The 12,697-nt window shown below is 37.9% G+C and overlaps 1 protein-coding gene across 2 annotated transcripts in view; it reads right to left on the bottom strand.

The window, feature by feature from the left end:
* The window catches only part of CDH2 (cadherin 2), a 262,696-nt gene that overhangs the window by 98,479 nt on the left and 151,520 nt on the right, over window positions 1-12,697 (bottom strand). The window contains exon 1 of one of the 2 annotated variants that reach the window (XM_012558891.2): window positions 570-733. The exons of the other annotated variant lie outside the window; for it this stretch is intronic. The gene's annotated coding sequence lies outside the window, so the exon portion shown is untranslated. Of the gene's footprint in view, window positions 1-569; window positions 734-12,697 lie in introns of those variants that run through there. 2 annotated transcript variants of the gene reach the window in all.

The raw sequence follows: 12,697 nt of genomic DNA, 5'->3' as shown, positions 1-12,697 counted from the left end.
ATTTTATACAATTAAGGAAGTCACTGTCTTATCTAAAAATTTCTCTAGCATATTAAATGAACTAAGGTGAAGATCTACTTAGTAGAAATTAGGGAAATTAGACTAAAAATTTAAGAACTGAAGTTGACATTTAATAACAAAGTACCACAAAAGTATAAAATTTGCCATAAAATATAATTTTGTCTATAAAATTTTAATTTACCTGCAGTGCTCAGGAAAATGTATGCTATGTAAATAAAGGGGTAAATGTAGTTTGGTGAAAAATATCACTAGGTAGATTGAAAACCTTGTACCTTGTCTGAAATACAGACATGCAACTCTCTAAGCTTACATCTCTAAAGAAGGCAAGAGAAAATAGTTTTTTAATTATATTTTCTTAAACCATTGCCCTCTCCCAAAGAATGCATTTGCACAGAATTTTCTTTTTGTTTTAGTGGGATTTTTGAATGACAGAAATTCATATAATCATTGAATTCCTTTTTTGAAATATAAAATATGCTTTGCATGCATGGCTTTTTCATTTTATGCTACCTTGTTTTCCAAGTTGACTTTAGAGGGAATTTTGTGACCTGAAAGAAAAAGATGCAACTCTGCCCAGTCCTTTAATTTCTCAGTGAGATACACATATATGTTTAATAAAAAATGTCATCTAGTTTCCATTTTCCATAATTCCTTCTGCTTAGTGAACAAGTCATAATAGGTATGTCAGAATGAAAACAGGGATAAAGTTCTTTCTAGCTGACGGAAATGCCTATGTAGCTTTTTAAACTAGAAGACTGACTGTCAGCAAAACACAGATTGGGTGGCTCAAACAGAGCCCATATTACCTCTGATTCACTGATCCCTTTCAAATTCTTGCCCCTAACTCTGAAGCAACACAAAACCTTCCTGAGCTCTGCCGGTCCTTTTGTCTGCTTTGCAAAACAAACTACAACATAAGTGTAAACTCTGAGAGAGTAAAACAGCATTTCTATCTAGACAAATATCACCCCTTCTGGTTATCTTAGATGCAATGCAAGTTCTAGCTCTCTCTCTCTCTTTTTTTTTTCAGGTATTCACTATCAATTACTTGTTTTTTTAGCAATTTGTTGAATAAAAACATCTGTAGCTCTCTTAGCGTTCCCAAACAAAGCACTTGGATGAAAAGTCAATAATAAATGTGCTTTACGTACCCAGTAGCACTCAAAAGTGCTTATAAGATAATTAAGATTGGCAAGGAGTCCTTGTTTTATACCCTAAATTGGGTATGAATCCAAGATTAAACATGAAAAAGAGTATATCTGAGAAAACTTGTTAAAATACATTTCATAATTAAAGAAACGCGTTCCATGTAAAACGAAAGATGCTCCAAGTGCAAACTATGCCTAAAAATAATTTTGCTAATGCGTAGATACAAGATTTTTAAATAGTGCTTTCCTCTCAGATTTTTATATGCATTAATACATCATGAAATGTGAGGTTTCAGAAAGATTCCTGCATAAAGGTAAAATGACTTTTAACAACGGTTTGTGAGATGTTGTCTTGTTCTTCAACATTCTCCTTTCAACAATTAACTCTCCAGTTCTTATCATATTTAACTCTCCAGTTCTTATCACATGCTCAGTTGTTTGGTCCTGTCTTAGGATACTGTGGAAACCAGTGAGAACATCTAGAGCAATACTTTGGAACAATGCTGAACTTTGAAGGGTTTTGAGGGATGGGAGCAGGAAAAAAGGGAGTTAGTTCCAGTTAACAGCAGGAATAACACAGAGCTTAAGAAGGAAGGCAAAGGACATGTTCAAGGCAAGACAAGTCAGCCATCCCATAAAGTATAGAATTTATACAGGCATACAGTGGAAGAGGTGTCTATAAATTTAGTATGGGTGAACCGTAGAGAACTTTCAAGCCTGGCTAACACTGGGGAGACCGATGCTGAAGGTTTTGGGGCAGAGGAAGTGAAAGCAAAATCAAAGCAGTAGTGTTTAGGACAAGTGACCTAATTTAACCATACAGGCCGGAACTACTAGGGAAAGCCCAAAGGACAGGAAAAGCACCAAAGAGGTTAGTGTTTGAAAACGAACTAAGGACTTAAGCCAGAGTGGTGGTCCACAACAGGAATCCAAAAGGAGAAACCTAAGCAAAAAGGTGGTAAAGAAAAGATCTGTAGGAATCGATAACTAATTAGATGCGGGGATGAGGAATGGCTATGGATAAAAAGTAAAACCTCAAAAAGGATTCCAACATTTTAAGTCTAGTTGACTGGTAGAGAAATGAATGGAAATGGCTGAAGTTTAAAGGAAGAAATCGTTTTACGAAAGATTGTTTTTATGAAAGAGCTGCTGATTTAATTTAGCATTAGAAAATACACGAATTGTTCGTCTTCTGAGTGCCCAACGTTGGGCTAGGTATAGAGAATTCATAAATAAATACTACACACGCTTCACCCGGGAGGAGCTCCTAGTTCAATTATATGGACACACAAATCATTTGCCTAGCTGAAGTCATGAAAATGGGGTGAAATCTCTCAGGGAGAAAGTCACGTCTAATCTAAAATGTTCCTGCTGAGATTATCTTGTTTTGCTCTCGTATTGACAGAAAACATCTGATAGCCATCTCTACTGCAGACATCTCTTCAAAAAGATACACAAAACTGACTGGGGTCCTTGTCTTTCTTCCCTCCTTATTAAATGTATCAGTTTCTTAACTCACGGCCCTTTGGTAATTTGTTTCTTTCTTTTTGAACCATATCGTAATTTGCTACTTCCTTTTTTAAATGTAAAACTCGCAAAATTAAATTCCTACAGAGCTCAACTGCTGGCAAATTATTGCCATCCTAACAACATTTGAGTACCTACTGAATGTAAAATACTCTTCAGCTTTTGTAACTCCTATGCAGACTGGAAGGAGCCCGGGTGGCACCGTGGTGAAAGCGCTCAACTGCTGGTTAAAGCGTTAGCTGTAAGGTTGGAGGTTTGAACCCACCAGCGGGAGAAAGACGTGGCAGTCTGTTTCCGTAAAGATTACAGCCTTGGAAACCCTATGGGGCAGTTCTACTCTGTCGTATAGGGTTTCTAGGAGTCGGAATCAATTCTATGGCAATGGGTTTGGTTCTTCCTGGTTTTATGTAGACTGGTAATTTCTCATGAGCTTAAAAAGCTTTGGAAGTGTATCAACAACTGAGCGATCCACACACCACCTCTGGTATCATCCACAGGACAGTGGGGCTCTATGAGTTGTTCTTTAGGCTCCTGGTCCCTTGCTGAATGCTCTACCATGCCTTGGGTCTTACATCACCATGAGCCTTCATTTCTCTCCTTTCCACAGCCATTGAAAGTTGTCCTCTGTGAAGCCCATGACCTACACTGCCTGGCTTCTTGTAGAAATCACATTTCTGACATCTGAGGATCCAGCGACATGCGGAGGTTGGCAATACGACATATGACGTTGAATGCTTGAGGTCAAGCATGCAGCCACACTGGACCCCTTCGCTGTGCTTCACTTTGCCAGTGCTTCTTCCAAAACTGCCCTTGGATTTAGGAGACTGGTATTGATATTTCAGTGATTTCATGTTCACGATCATATTTGATCCTTACAACCCCACCCTGAAGTAGGCAAGAACTCATATTTCCGTTTTATAAATGAATTAATTATGGCTCAGAGAGATTAAGCAACTTGCCCTAGGTCCCCCAGCTGTCAAACAGAATAAACTGCCATTATTAGGAACCAAATAAACTACAAATAATGATAGGTTTTCAGCTCACATCTAGTTTATAGCTTGTTATAACTACCTATTTTCTGCTCTACTAGTGTCGTTAGGATTTCACAGTCTGTATCATGTGTTTTCTTGTCAAGTTCCTCTCACCACTTATGTAAAAGGATAATTTTTCTTTCAATTTCACTATTTATAGGGATACGCATACCCACAAAATTTAGAGTCCTGTGTGGCTTATGAAACAAATCCTGTATTTTATAATGATAACCGTAAACACGGAAAAAGCAGAAGTTAAGGTCAGTCAACACTTATGGTTTGAGGAAAGGAGACTTACAGTATTAGACAGTCAACAATTAGTCAATTTCTTCTACACTCAATGCTGATGATCACAGATGCTTTAATACTGGTCATAACTGATGGACAATGTCAGAAACAGAAGCAAATCTCTTTCTGACTAATTGATCATCAATCATTGTGAATGCTTTTCATTATGTTAGTACCTTCAAATGGCACTCCTGAAGATAAATAAAATAACTACAGTATTTGCTTAGTGAGAGCCAGTGATGCTTACTGTAAGTTGACTGAGTATTTGTGTACAGGGCTGTGGCGTTAAGAATCAAAGTACATGTCCTCTTCACTTGCTTTGCTTCGCAGTTAAAAGACACAGCTCTTTAGTAAAGGGAACTAGATCAGCTTTATAGTCTGAGCAGGAGAATAACAGTACCACTACCTTACAGCTGGAAACCCTGGTGGTGTAGTGGTTAAGAGCTATGGCTGCTAACCAAGAGGTCGGCAGTTTGAATCCACCAGGTGCTCCTTGGAAACCCTGCAGGGCAATTCTACTCTGTTCCATACGGTCGCTAAGAGTCAGAATCGACTTGACGGCAACGGGTTACCTTACAGCTTAAAGCACTATTGTCTTCATAAAAGCAGAAGGCAAGATATGATTCCTGATATGACAGTACTCCAAAAACCCTTTACCAGCGAGGTGAGGTCCACCACATCGGCAAAGGGATTCACTTACTTCCAAGTAGCTCAGATTCTGGGATGAATAAAAAACCAACCAAACCTGTTGCCATTGAGTCAATTCTGACTCACAGCAACCCTACAGACAGAGTAGAACTGCCCCATAGGGTTTCCAAGGAGTGGCTGGTAGATTCGAACTGCCAACCTTTTGGTTAGCAGCCATAGCTCTTAACCACTGCACCACCAGGACTGTGATGAATCGACAATGTTAATGTCCTCGGGTCAGCACCCTAATAAAAACTGTTTCCACAAAAAAAAAAAAAGAACAAGGCATACGTAACACAAAAACCCTTAGGTTTACCTTCTATTAGCAGAAGTGTCAGCAGCAAATTTACCCACAGGTAGCCAAATGAGCAAATGCTGGAAAAAATATCAGATCCAGACAGCAGAGAAAACAGTAAAAAGTAAAAGCTAAACCAACAGAGTCCAGATGAACTTAGATGTAGAATTCTGTAAATCTCCACTACAGTAGTAACTGGCCAACTTAACACCAAAAAAAAAAAAAAACAAACCCATTGCCCTCAAGTTGATTTGAACTCACAGTGACCTTATAGGACAGAGCAGAACTGCCCCATAGAGTTTCCAAGGAGCACCTGTGGATTCAAACTGCCAACCTTTTGGTAAGCAGCTGTAGTACTTAACTACTGCGCCACCAGGGTTTCCAACCTAGCACAGAATTGTTAAACTCAAGATACCAACACAGGTAACTCCAGTCCTGGCCCTCCAGAGAGAGACTCACATATAGTGAAAGAGCAACAAATATGAAGGATTCTATCTCATTATTCTCATATTGAAAGATCTTTGGTCCACTGATTCCCTGATTATGCCAGACACACTAAATATACTATCCCACTTAATCCTAAGAACAACTCTAAAAGGTAGATGTTATTTTACCGATGAAAAAACTGACTCACAGAGAGGGAGATAAAAGACCAGGTCCAAGGTCACACAGTGGTGGAACTGGTATTTGAACACAGCTACGTGAATCTAAAGCGTGCTATGCTTTTTCCAAAACGCCACACTGCCTTTCATTTACTAGTAGAGGAGTCTACAGCAAGCGTAAGTCCACAGTGAAAAAAAAGAGCTACACATTAATATCTTTATGAATAAAAATTCCTTAGGCAAAGCACTACATTATTCGTTTACCAAATAATGAAATCTTTTATCTTTTGATACATTCTTGAAACAATCACTTTCATTTGGTATGTGTACAAAATTGGTTTTTTGAAGTGAAAAGTGAAAACCTGTTCATTTTACTTTAAAATAAAGTATTAGTAGGCATTTGAGCTACATAAATTACTTTTCAAAAAAAAGCAGAATTCCTTTCATTTCTAGCTGGACTCACACACCAGTTTTTATATGAAAGACAAAGAATGAACTTCTACTGAGTGCTTTCGACTTTAATCAAAGCCTGAAACCAGACTGGAGTCTCACCAGGCCATGTGAAAGGATGGACAGTCAGCAGGCTACGGTGTGTTTTCAATGGATAAGTGTCCATGACAACAGGAAAAAAATGCCATCACAGTGTAAGCAACACTGTTAGCAAACTCAAAGAGGTTAGGAAGAGAATTAGCCTAGCGATCAATCTACCTCCCTTCCTTCTCATACATGCATCTTGCTTAACAGAGTTAAGAAGCACTGCAGAGAGCTTGGCCCTGCCTCAATATCCTTGCTTTCATACTTATTCCTGACCTGATAGAGGGCTTCTGTTCCACTGGGCACTTTTCAGCAGTCTTAACCTTTATTTTCTTGTAATTCATAAACAGCTCGTAAAGTTACCAATAACAGTAAGAATGAAAAAACTTTGAATGATATATATATATATATTTATTTATTTCCTAAAAAAGAATGGGCTACAGTATACCATTCCAAATGAAATATTTCCAAATACCTTAAAATTTTAAACTAGTTTGATTTCATTTAAATATAATTTATTTATATTTTCCCTCTAAATCATTATCCTTAGTTTTTGTTATGCTCTTTGCAGTTCCAACTCAGAAGTAGTTGTATACAAGACAGGTAATCATCTCCATAAAAACAGTAACTATGAAAGCTGTAGCTGATATATGTAAAATACTAAGCTGCTAATAAGCACTTTTTATTAACTATATATGTTTTTATTTTACTAGTCAATTTTATCCTTAAATTTTTTTTGACAAGGTGAATAAAGAAAACCTTAAACTGTAGATAGTATGATATATTCAGACCAACTGATTTGTTTATGTTTATTCACAGACATGCTTTTTTGTTTTTATAATACTCGATAATATAACACTGGAATTTTTGGAATAATGCTTTATTATTTTCTCCAAAGAGTTTAGAGGTTCTTTGGTAATTCCATGACTAATCTAACCTGCCTCAGGTAATGTCTCTTTCTGAGATACAGCAGTGAGCAAAAGAAAAGTACACACATACCACCCCCCCCATATTTAAGAAAAATTAAGGTGACGCTTGTATTACTAAAACAAGTTATCACAGGAAATTAAGGATTTAAAAGAATAGTTTAATCTTCATTCTGTTTGAAGTCTATGCAATGACGGGTTTTCATCCTTTTCCAATAATAATAATAATAAGCAGAGTAACTGCTCTCAACAGGAAACCAGGCCTAACACAGGTCTGGAAGGAAGGGCAGAGCTCCTTCTTACTGAGAGGATGAAATGCTGATATTTGAAAAACTGGGTTTGATATGAAGAATCTGACGGAGACTGGTGATTTTTTAAGGGCTTTTAAACAAGTTCTTTACTGGTTGAAGGCACTGAGTTTTAATTACACCTCATTTCCCTTCATACTTAGTGACTTTTTCTAATGAAATAAACATATCACCAGCATAATTCTTATAATCATCATCTTTAAAAAATACCATTTTCACTCAAAGTTGACAAATGAGGTAAAAGTGCAAGAAATGTTTTTTCTAAGGTCAAAAGTTAGATGAGAATTCTGAAAGAGCTAGAAATGTGTTTACAAGGCAATGATCACAGCTGACTGATTCAGGAGTGAACAGCCGGCCTTGGGATCGACCACTCATCTCTTTCTCAGCCTCTTGGAATTGCGAACATAGATACATAAACAGAGAACTGTTGAATAGCTGGGTCAATTTGCCAGCTGTACCCTGAAAGGGAAGTTCCACAAACTGTTTCAATTCTTGGTTGTTAACCTCTTACTTTGTTTCCCCCAAGATTTCCTAGAATTCTTCCAATAAGCAACCCCTTTGTTTAAGTTGGTTTTTATTATTAGCAACCAAAAGAACATTAATAGTATTACACCATCTCCCACAGGTCAATTTTGTACACTGCATTTGAATTCATATCTTTTCTTCTAAATATTCTGCTAAAAACTTTCAATATTTCCTAGTGCCAATAAGATAAAACAGAATCTACCAAGATGCCAATATTCTCCCTTATGACATTCTTATAGATATTCAAATCCAGGTCTATCTATCTACTAACTGTAATGCAAAGTGCACAGCCTGTCACCTCTTTCATACCTAAACCACTGCTAAAAATGATAAGAATAAAAGACAGTAAACATTATTTTAATGATACGTTTGGTTTTAAATGCTTAGCTCGACAATTATTAGATGTGGAAGCTTGCACATGTTTTTGAAACTTTCTAAGCCTTAGTGCTCCTGTAATAAAGTGAAGATAATAATAGCTTGTTCCCAGGGTTAGACTGAAGATTAAAATAAGATAATAAGGTGGTTAGAGAACATGGCGCTATAGACAGAAGTACCACGCCATCCATCCACAGCAAAGGCCCCAAAACTAAGTAAAACAGAGACAAACGTCAATCCTGCAACCCTATGTGTCAAATGAAGAGATAAAGAACTCAACCAAGCACCAAATGGAATAACAAACTGACAGAAAACAGCAAGGAGAGTTACGAGCAGAGGTCCCCTATCAGTTAACGCAGCAGAGATCCATCATCTTGGACTCTTGTCGAAGATCGGCAGACAAGGAGCCCAGCAAAGAAGATTTATGGAGCTCCCAGCAGGATACAAAGCAGCTGGTAACCAGCAAAACACGCCTTCCCACCCTCCAATCTACCTCTCCCTGCTTGACCTTCGCTGTTTCCTGGCTGGCTGATCCTCGGCATCCCAGCAGGTGGATTTCCTGCTTCCTGGCACCCTGATTTGCTGCTTCTCGTTGGGCTGATTCCCAGCCTCCCAGAGGGTCGATTCGCTGCTTCCTGGTGGGCCAATCTGCAGCTTCTTGGTGGGCCAATTCATGAATTACCGGTGGGTCCAGTCCTAGCTTCCTGGAGGGTCGATTCACTGCTTCCGCGCAGGCTGATCCGCCGATTCCCAGAAGGCCGAGACCACGGAACGGGAGGTGCCACTTCTGTGCCACACAGATTTGACTCGCCCACACTGACTGGCTTCTTCACTGCCAATTCTTTGTTGCTGGTGTTGCTGTTTTCGGCCCCTTTTGGTATCTTCTCTGCTTCTCACCTCTTACCCTCCTCTCTCTCGAACACCTGATTCCCTGTGCCATCTTTGCTTCCTCTTGACAGGCTGTGAAGTGCTGCTCAGCTGGGGAACTGCTTCCCTGGTCTGCATGGCCATGCTGGTGGGATCCCTGGAGGCTTTTTTTTTTTCTTTTTTTAAAATTTGTTTTCTTTCCTTTTTATTTTTCATTTCTTGGCCTCTCCTCTCTTTCCAGTTATTTCTTTTTCTATCTCCTGAAAACCTGGCACTGTATATTATCTCCACCCCTTCTAGCTGAGCTGTACTGCACGGTTTGGGAGCTGCTTCCCCGATCTGTGCAGCAGTGTGGGTGGGATCCTTCGGGGCCTTTTAAAAAAAATTTATTTATATATTTTTATTTTATTTTATTTTTTTCCTTTTTGTTTTTTTCATTTCTCGGTTTCTTGTCTCTCCACTCCAATGGCAAGCTCCTTCAGCCCCTTTTTTTTTTTTGCTCCTGTTTCTCTCTCCTCTCTTTCTTCTTTTCCATAACCAACCTAGCTTCACACATCACAACTGCCCCCTCTCCCTCCCTCCTACCTATCTATGCTGTGTGCTGAACATTACAATCCCAAGCAGCACTGGAATCTGCCCTGCACTGACCCCTGGCTCACCTTGTTGGCCCCAGTACGTGCCACAAACAACCCATCCCAGCCCCTCCCCTTAAGCGGGACTTGCCCTGCTGCACCATAGCTGAGCGACTGGCCCTGCCCAATGGACAAGGAGGTGAAAAATAACGTGTCCACAGACAACCAAACAACAAAGAACACACAGGCTACCTGCTCAGCCACAACCAAATAAAATGAAAAAGCACGACAAGACAAACAAATCTAAAATCAATAAATGAAGAAAATAAGTACTGAACGTCCTAAAGACAGCAGACAATACCAAAACATATTAAAAAAACAGGATAGGATGATTTGAGTAGGCATCCAAAATAAAACACCAGAGAACTTTCCAGTAGAAGAAAAGGCACTAGAAATACCGACAGGGAATTCAAATCTCTAATATTCAGAGCTATCCAAGAGTTGAAGCCAAAAGCAGACAAAAACGAGGAAAAAATAGGCAAATTCATGGGAGAGGCAGAGAAAGTCACAAAAAATAAAGACAAATTCATGGAAAATACAGACAAAAATGGAAGAATTCAGCAAAATAATACAGAAACAAAATGTCAAAATAAATTCACAACTAGAAATCATACAAAAACAACAATTAGAAACCTAAAAGATCAACAAGATTTCAGAAATGGACACTGTCATGGAAGTGCTAAGAAGCAGGTTTGAAACAACAGAAGAAGGATCAGCAAAACTGAAGACAAACACTTGGATACAACTTTGAGGAAAAATCAGAAAAAAGAACAAAGAAAAATGAAGAAACCGTGAGAATTACGTGGGATACAATCAAAAGCAAAAATTTGCTACTGATCAGAGTTCCACATCAGGAGGAAAAAATGGAAAACAGAGAGAGGGTCATTGAAGAATTGCTGACAGAAAACCTTCCTAATATCACGAAAGATGAAAAGCTGACCATTTAAGAAGCTCAACAAACCCCATATAGGATAGACCCCAAAGGAAAATAATCAAGGCATATCATAATCACACTCGCAAGGAAAGAATCCTCAGAGCAGCTCAAGAAAAATGGAAAGTCACATACAGAGGCGAAACATTAAGACTAAGCTTTGATTACTTGGCAGAAACCATGCAGGCAAGAAGGCAATGGGATGACATATGTAAAACCGTGAAAGAAAAAAAAAATGCCAACCAAGAATAATATACCCTGCAAAACTCTCATTCAAATATGATGGTGAAATCAGGATATTTCCAGATAAACAGAAATTAAAGGAATATGTAAAACCCAACCAAACTTACAAGAATTATTAAAGGGAGTCCTTCAGTTTGAGAATAAACAACATTAGACAACTGCCTGAATCTAGGACACAAAATCGCACCAGCCAGACACCAACCTAGGAAATGAACTCTCAAGGACTATTCAAAACCAAGAGATTTACAACAAGGAACTAGAGAAATTAATCTCCAAATGACAACAACATTAGAACAATAAAAGAGGGAATAAATGGTGTAGGTATATAACTTTCTAATGGAGAGGAAGGCAAGGCAATACCAAGTAATAATAGACTGGTTCAAACTTAGGAAGACAAGGGAAAATTTCAAGGTAACCACAGAGAAAGTTAACAAAACTACTCAGCAAAATAAAAAAGAAAAATAAAGTCTCAGTAACAACAAAATCTGCAGAAACAAGAAATGGAAAAAAATCCACAAATGAAAGGAATTCAACATGGGAGAGTAAGACGAGCACAGAAATCATCAGCACCACAAAAAAACAAAGCACTAAAAATGACTGAAATAAACTCACACCTATCAATAATTACACTGAATATAAATGGCTTAAATGCACCCATAAGGAGACAAAGAGTGACAGAATGGATAAAAACAAAGGATCCATCAATATGCTGTCTACAAGAGACACATCTTAGAAACAAAGACAAAAATTTATTAAAAATCAAAGGATGGAAATAAATGTATCCAGCAAACAGCAACCAAAAAAGAGCTGGAGTTGCAATACTAATCTCTGATAAAATAGACTTTAAAACAAAATCCACCACAGAAGACAGAGAAGAGCACTATATCATGATGAAAGGGACGAACCAGCATGAAGACATAACCATAATAAATATCTACACAGCCAATGACAGGGCTCTAAATTACATAAAACAAACATTAACAGCACTGAAAAGAGAAATTGACAGTTGCACTGTAATAGTAAGAGACTTCAACACACCACTCTCAGTAAAGGACAGAATATCTAGAAAGAAACTCAGGAAAGACACAGAAAATCTAAAGGACACAATGAGACAAGTTGTACTGATAGATATATATACAACACTCCACCCAACAGCTGCAAAGTACACATTCTTTTCCAACACACATGGAACATTCTCCAGAATAGACCACATATTAGGCCACAAACCAACCCTCAATAAAATCCAAAACATTTAGATAATACAAAGTATCCTCTCTGATCACAATGCTATCAAAGTACAAATTACTAACAGGAAGAGCAAGGAAGAATAATCAGTTACACAGAAACTAAATAATATCCTGCTTAAAAACCACTAGGTAATAGAAGAAATCAAAGATGGAATAGAAAAATTCCAAGAATCAAATGAGAATGAAAATATTTCATACCAAAACCTTTGGTATACAGCAAAGGCAGTGCTCAGAGGTCAATTTATAGCAATAGACGCAAACATATAAAAGAAGGGAAAAAAATCAAAACATTAGCTACACAATTCAAACAAACAGAGAACAGCAAAAAAAGCCTTCAGTCACCAGAAGAAAGGAAATAATAAAGATCAGAGCAGAAATAAATGAAATTGAGACAGAAAAACAATAGAAAGTATCAACAAAACCATGTTAGTTCTCTGAAAGGATCAACAAAATCGACAAATCATTAGACAAACTGACAAAAGAAAAACAAGAGAACACAAATAACCCAAA

Source organism: Trichechus manatus, unplaced genomic scaffold, assembly GCF_000243295.1.
Source record: "Trichechus manatus latirostris isolate Lorelei unplaced genomic scaffold, TriManLat1.0 scaffold00193, whole genome shotgun sequence".
In the NCBI taxonomy this organism is placed as follows: domain Eukaryota; kingdom Metazoa; phylum Chordata; class Mammalia; order Sirenia; family Trichechidae; genus Trichechus; species Trichechus manatus.
The sequence above is the reverse complement of the archived record's forward strand: the minus strand, read 5'-3'. Positions and strand labels throughout refer to the sequence as shown.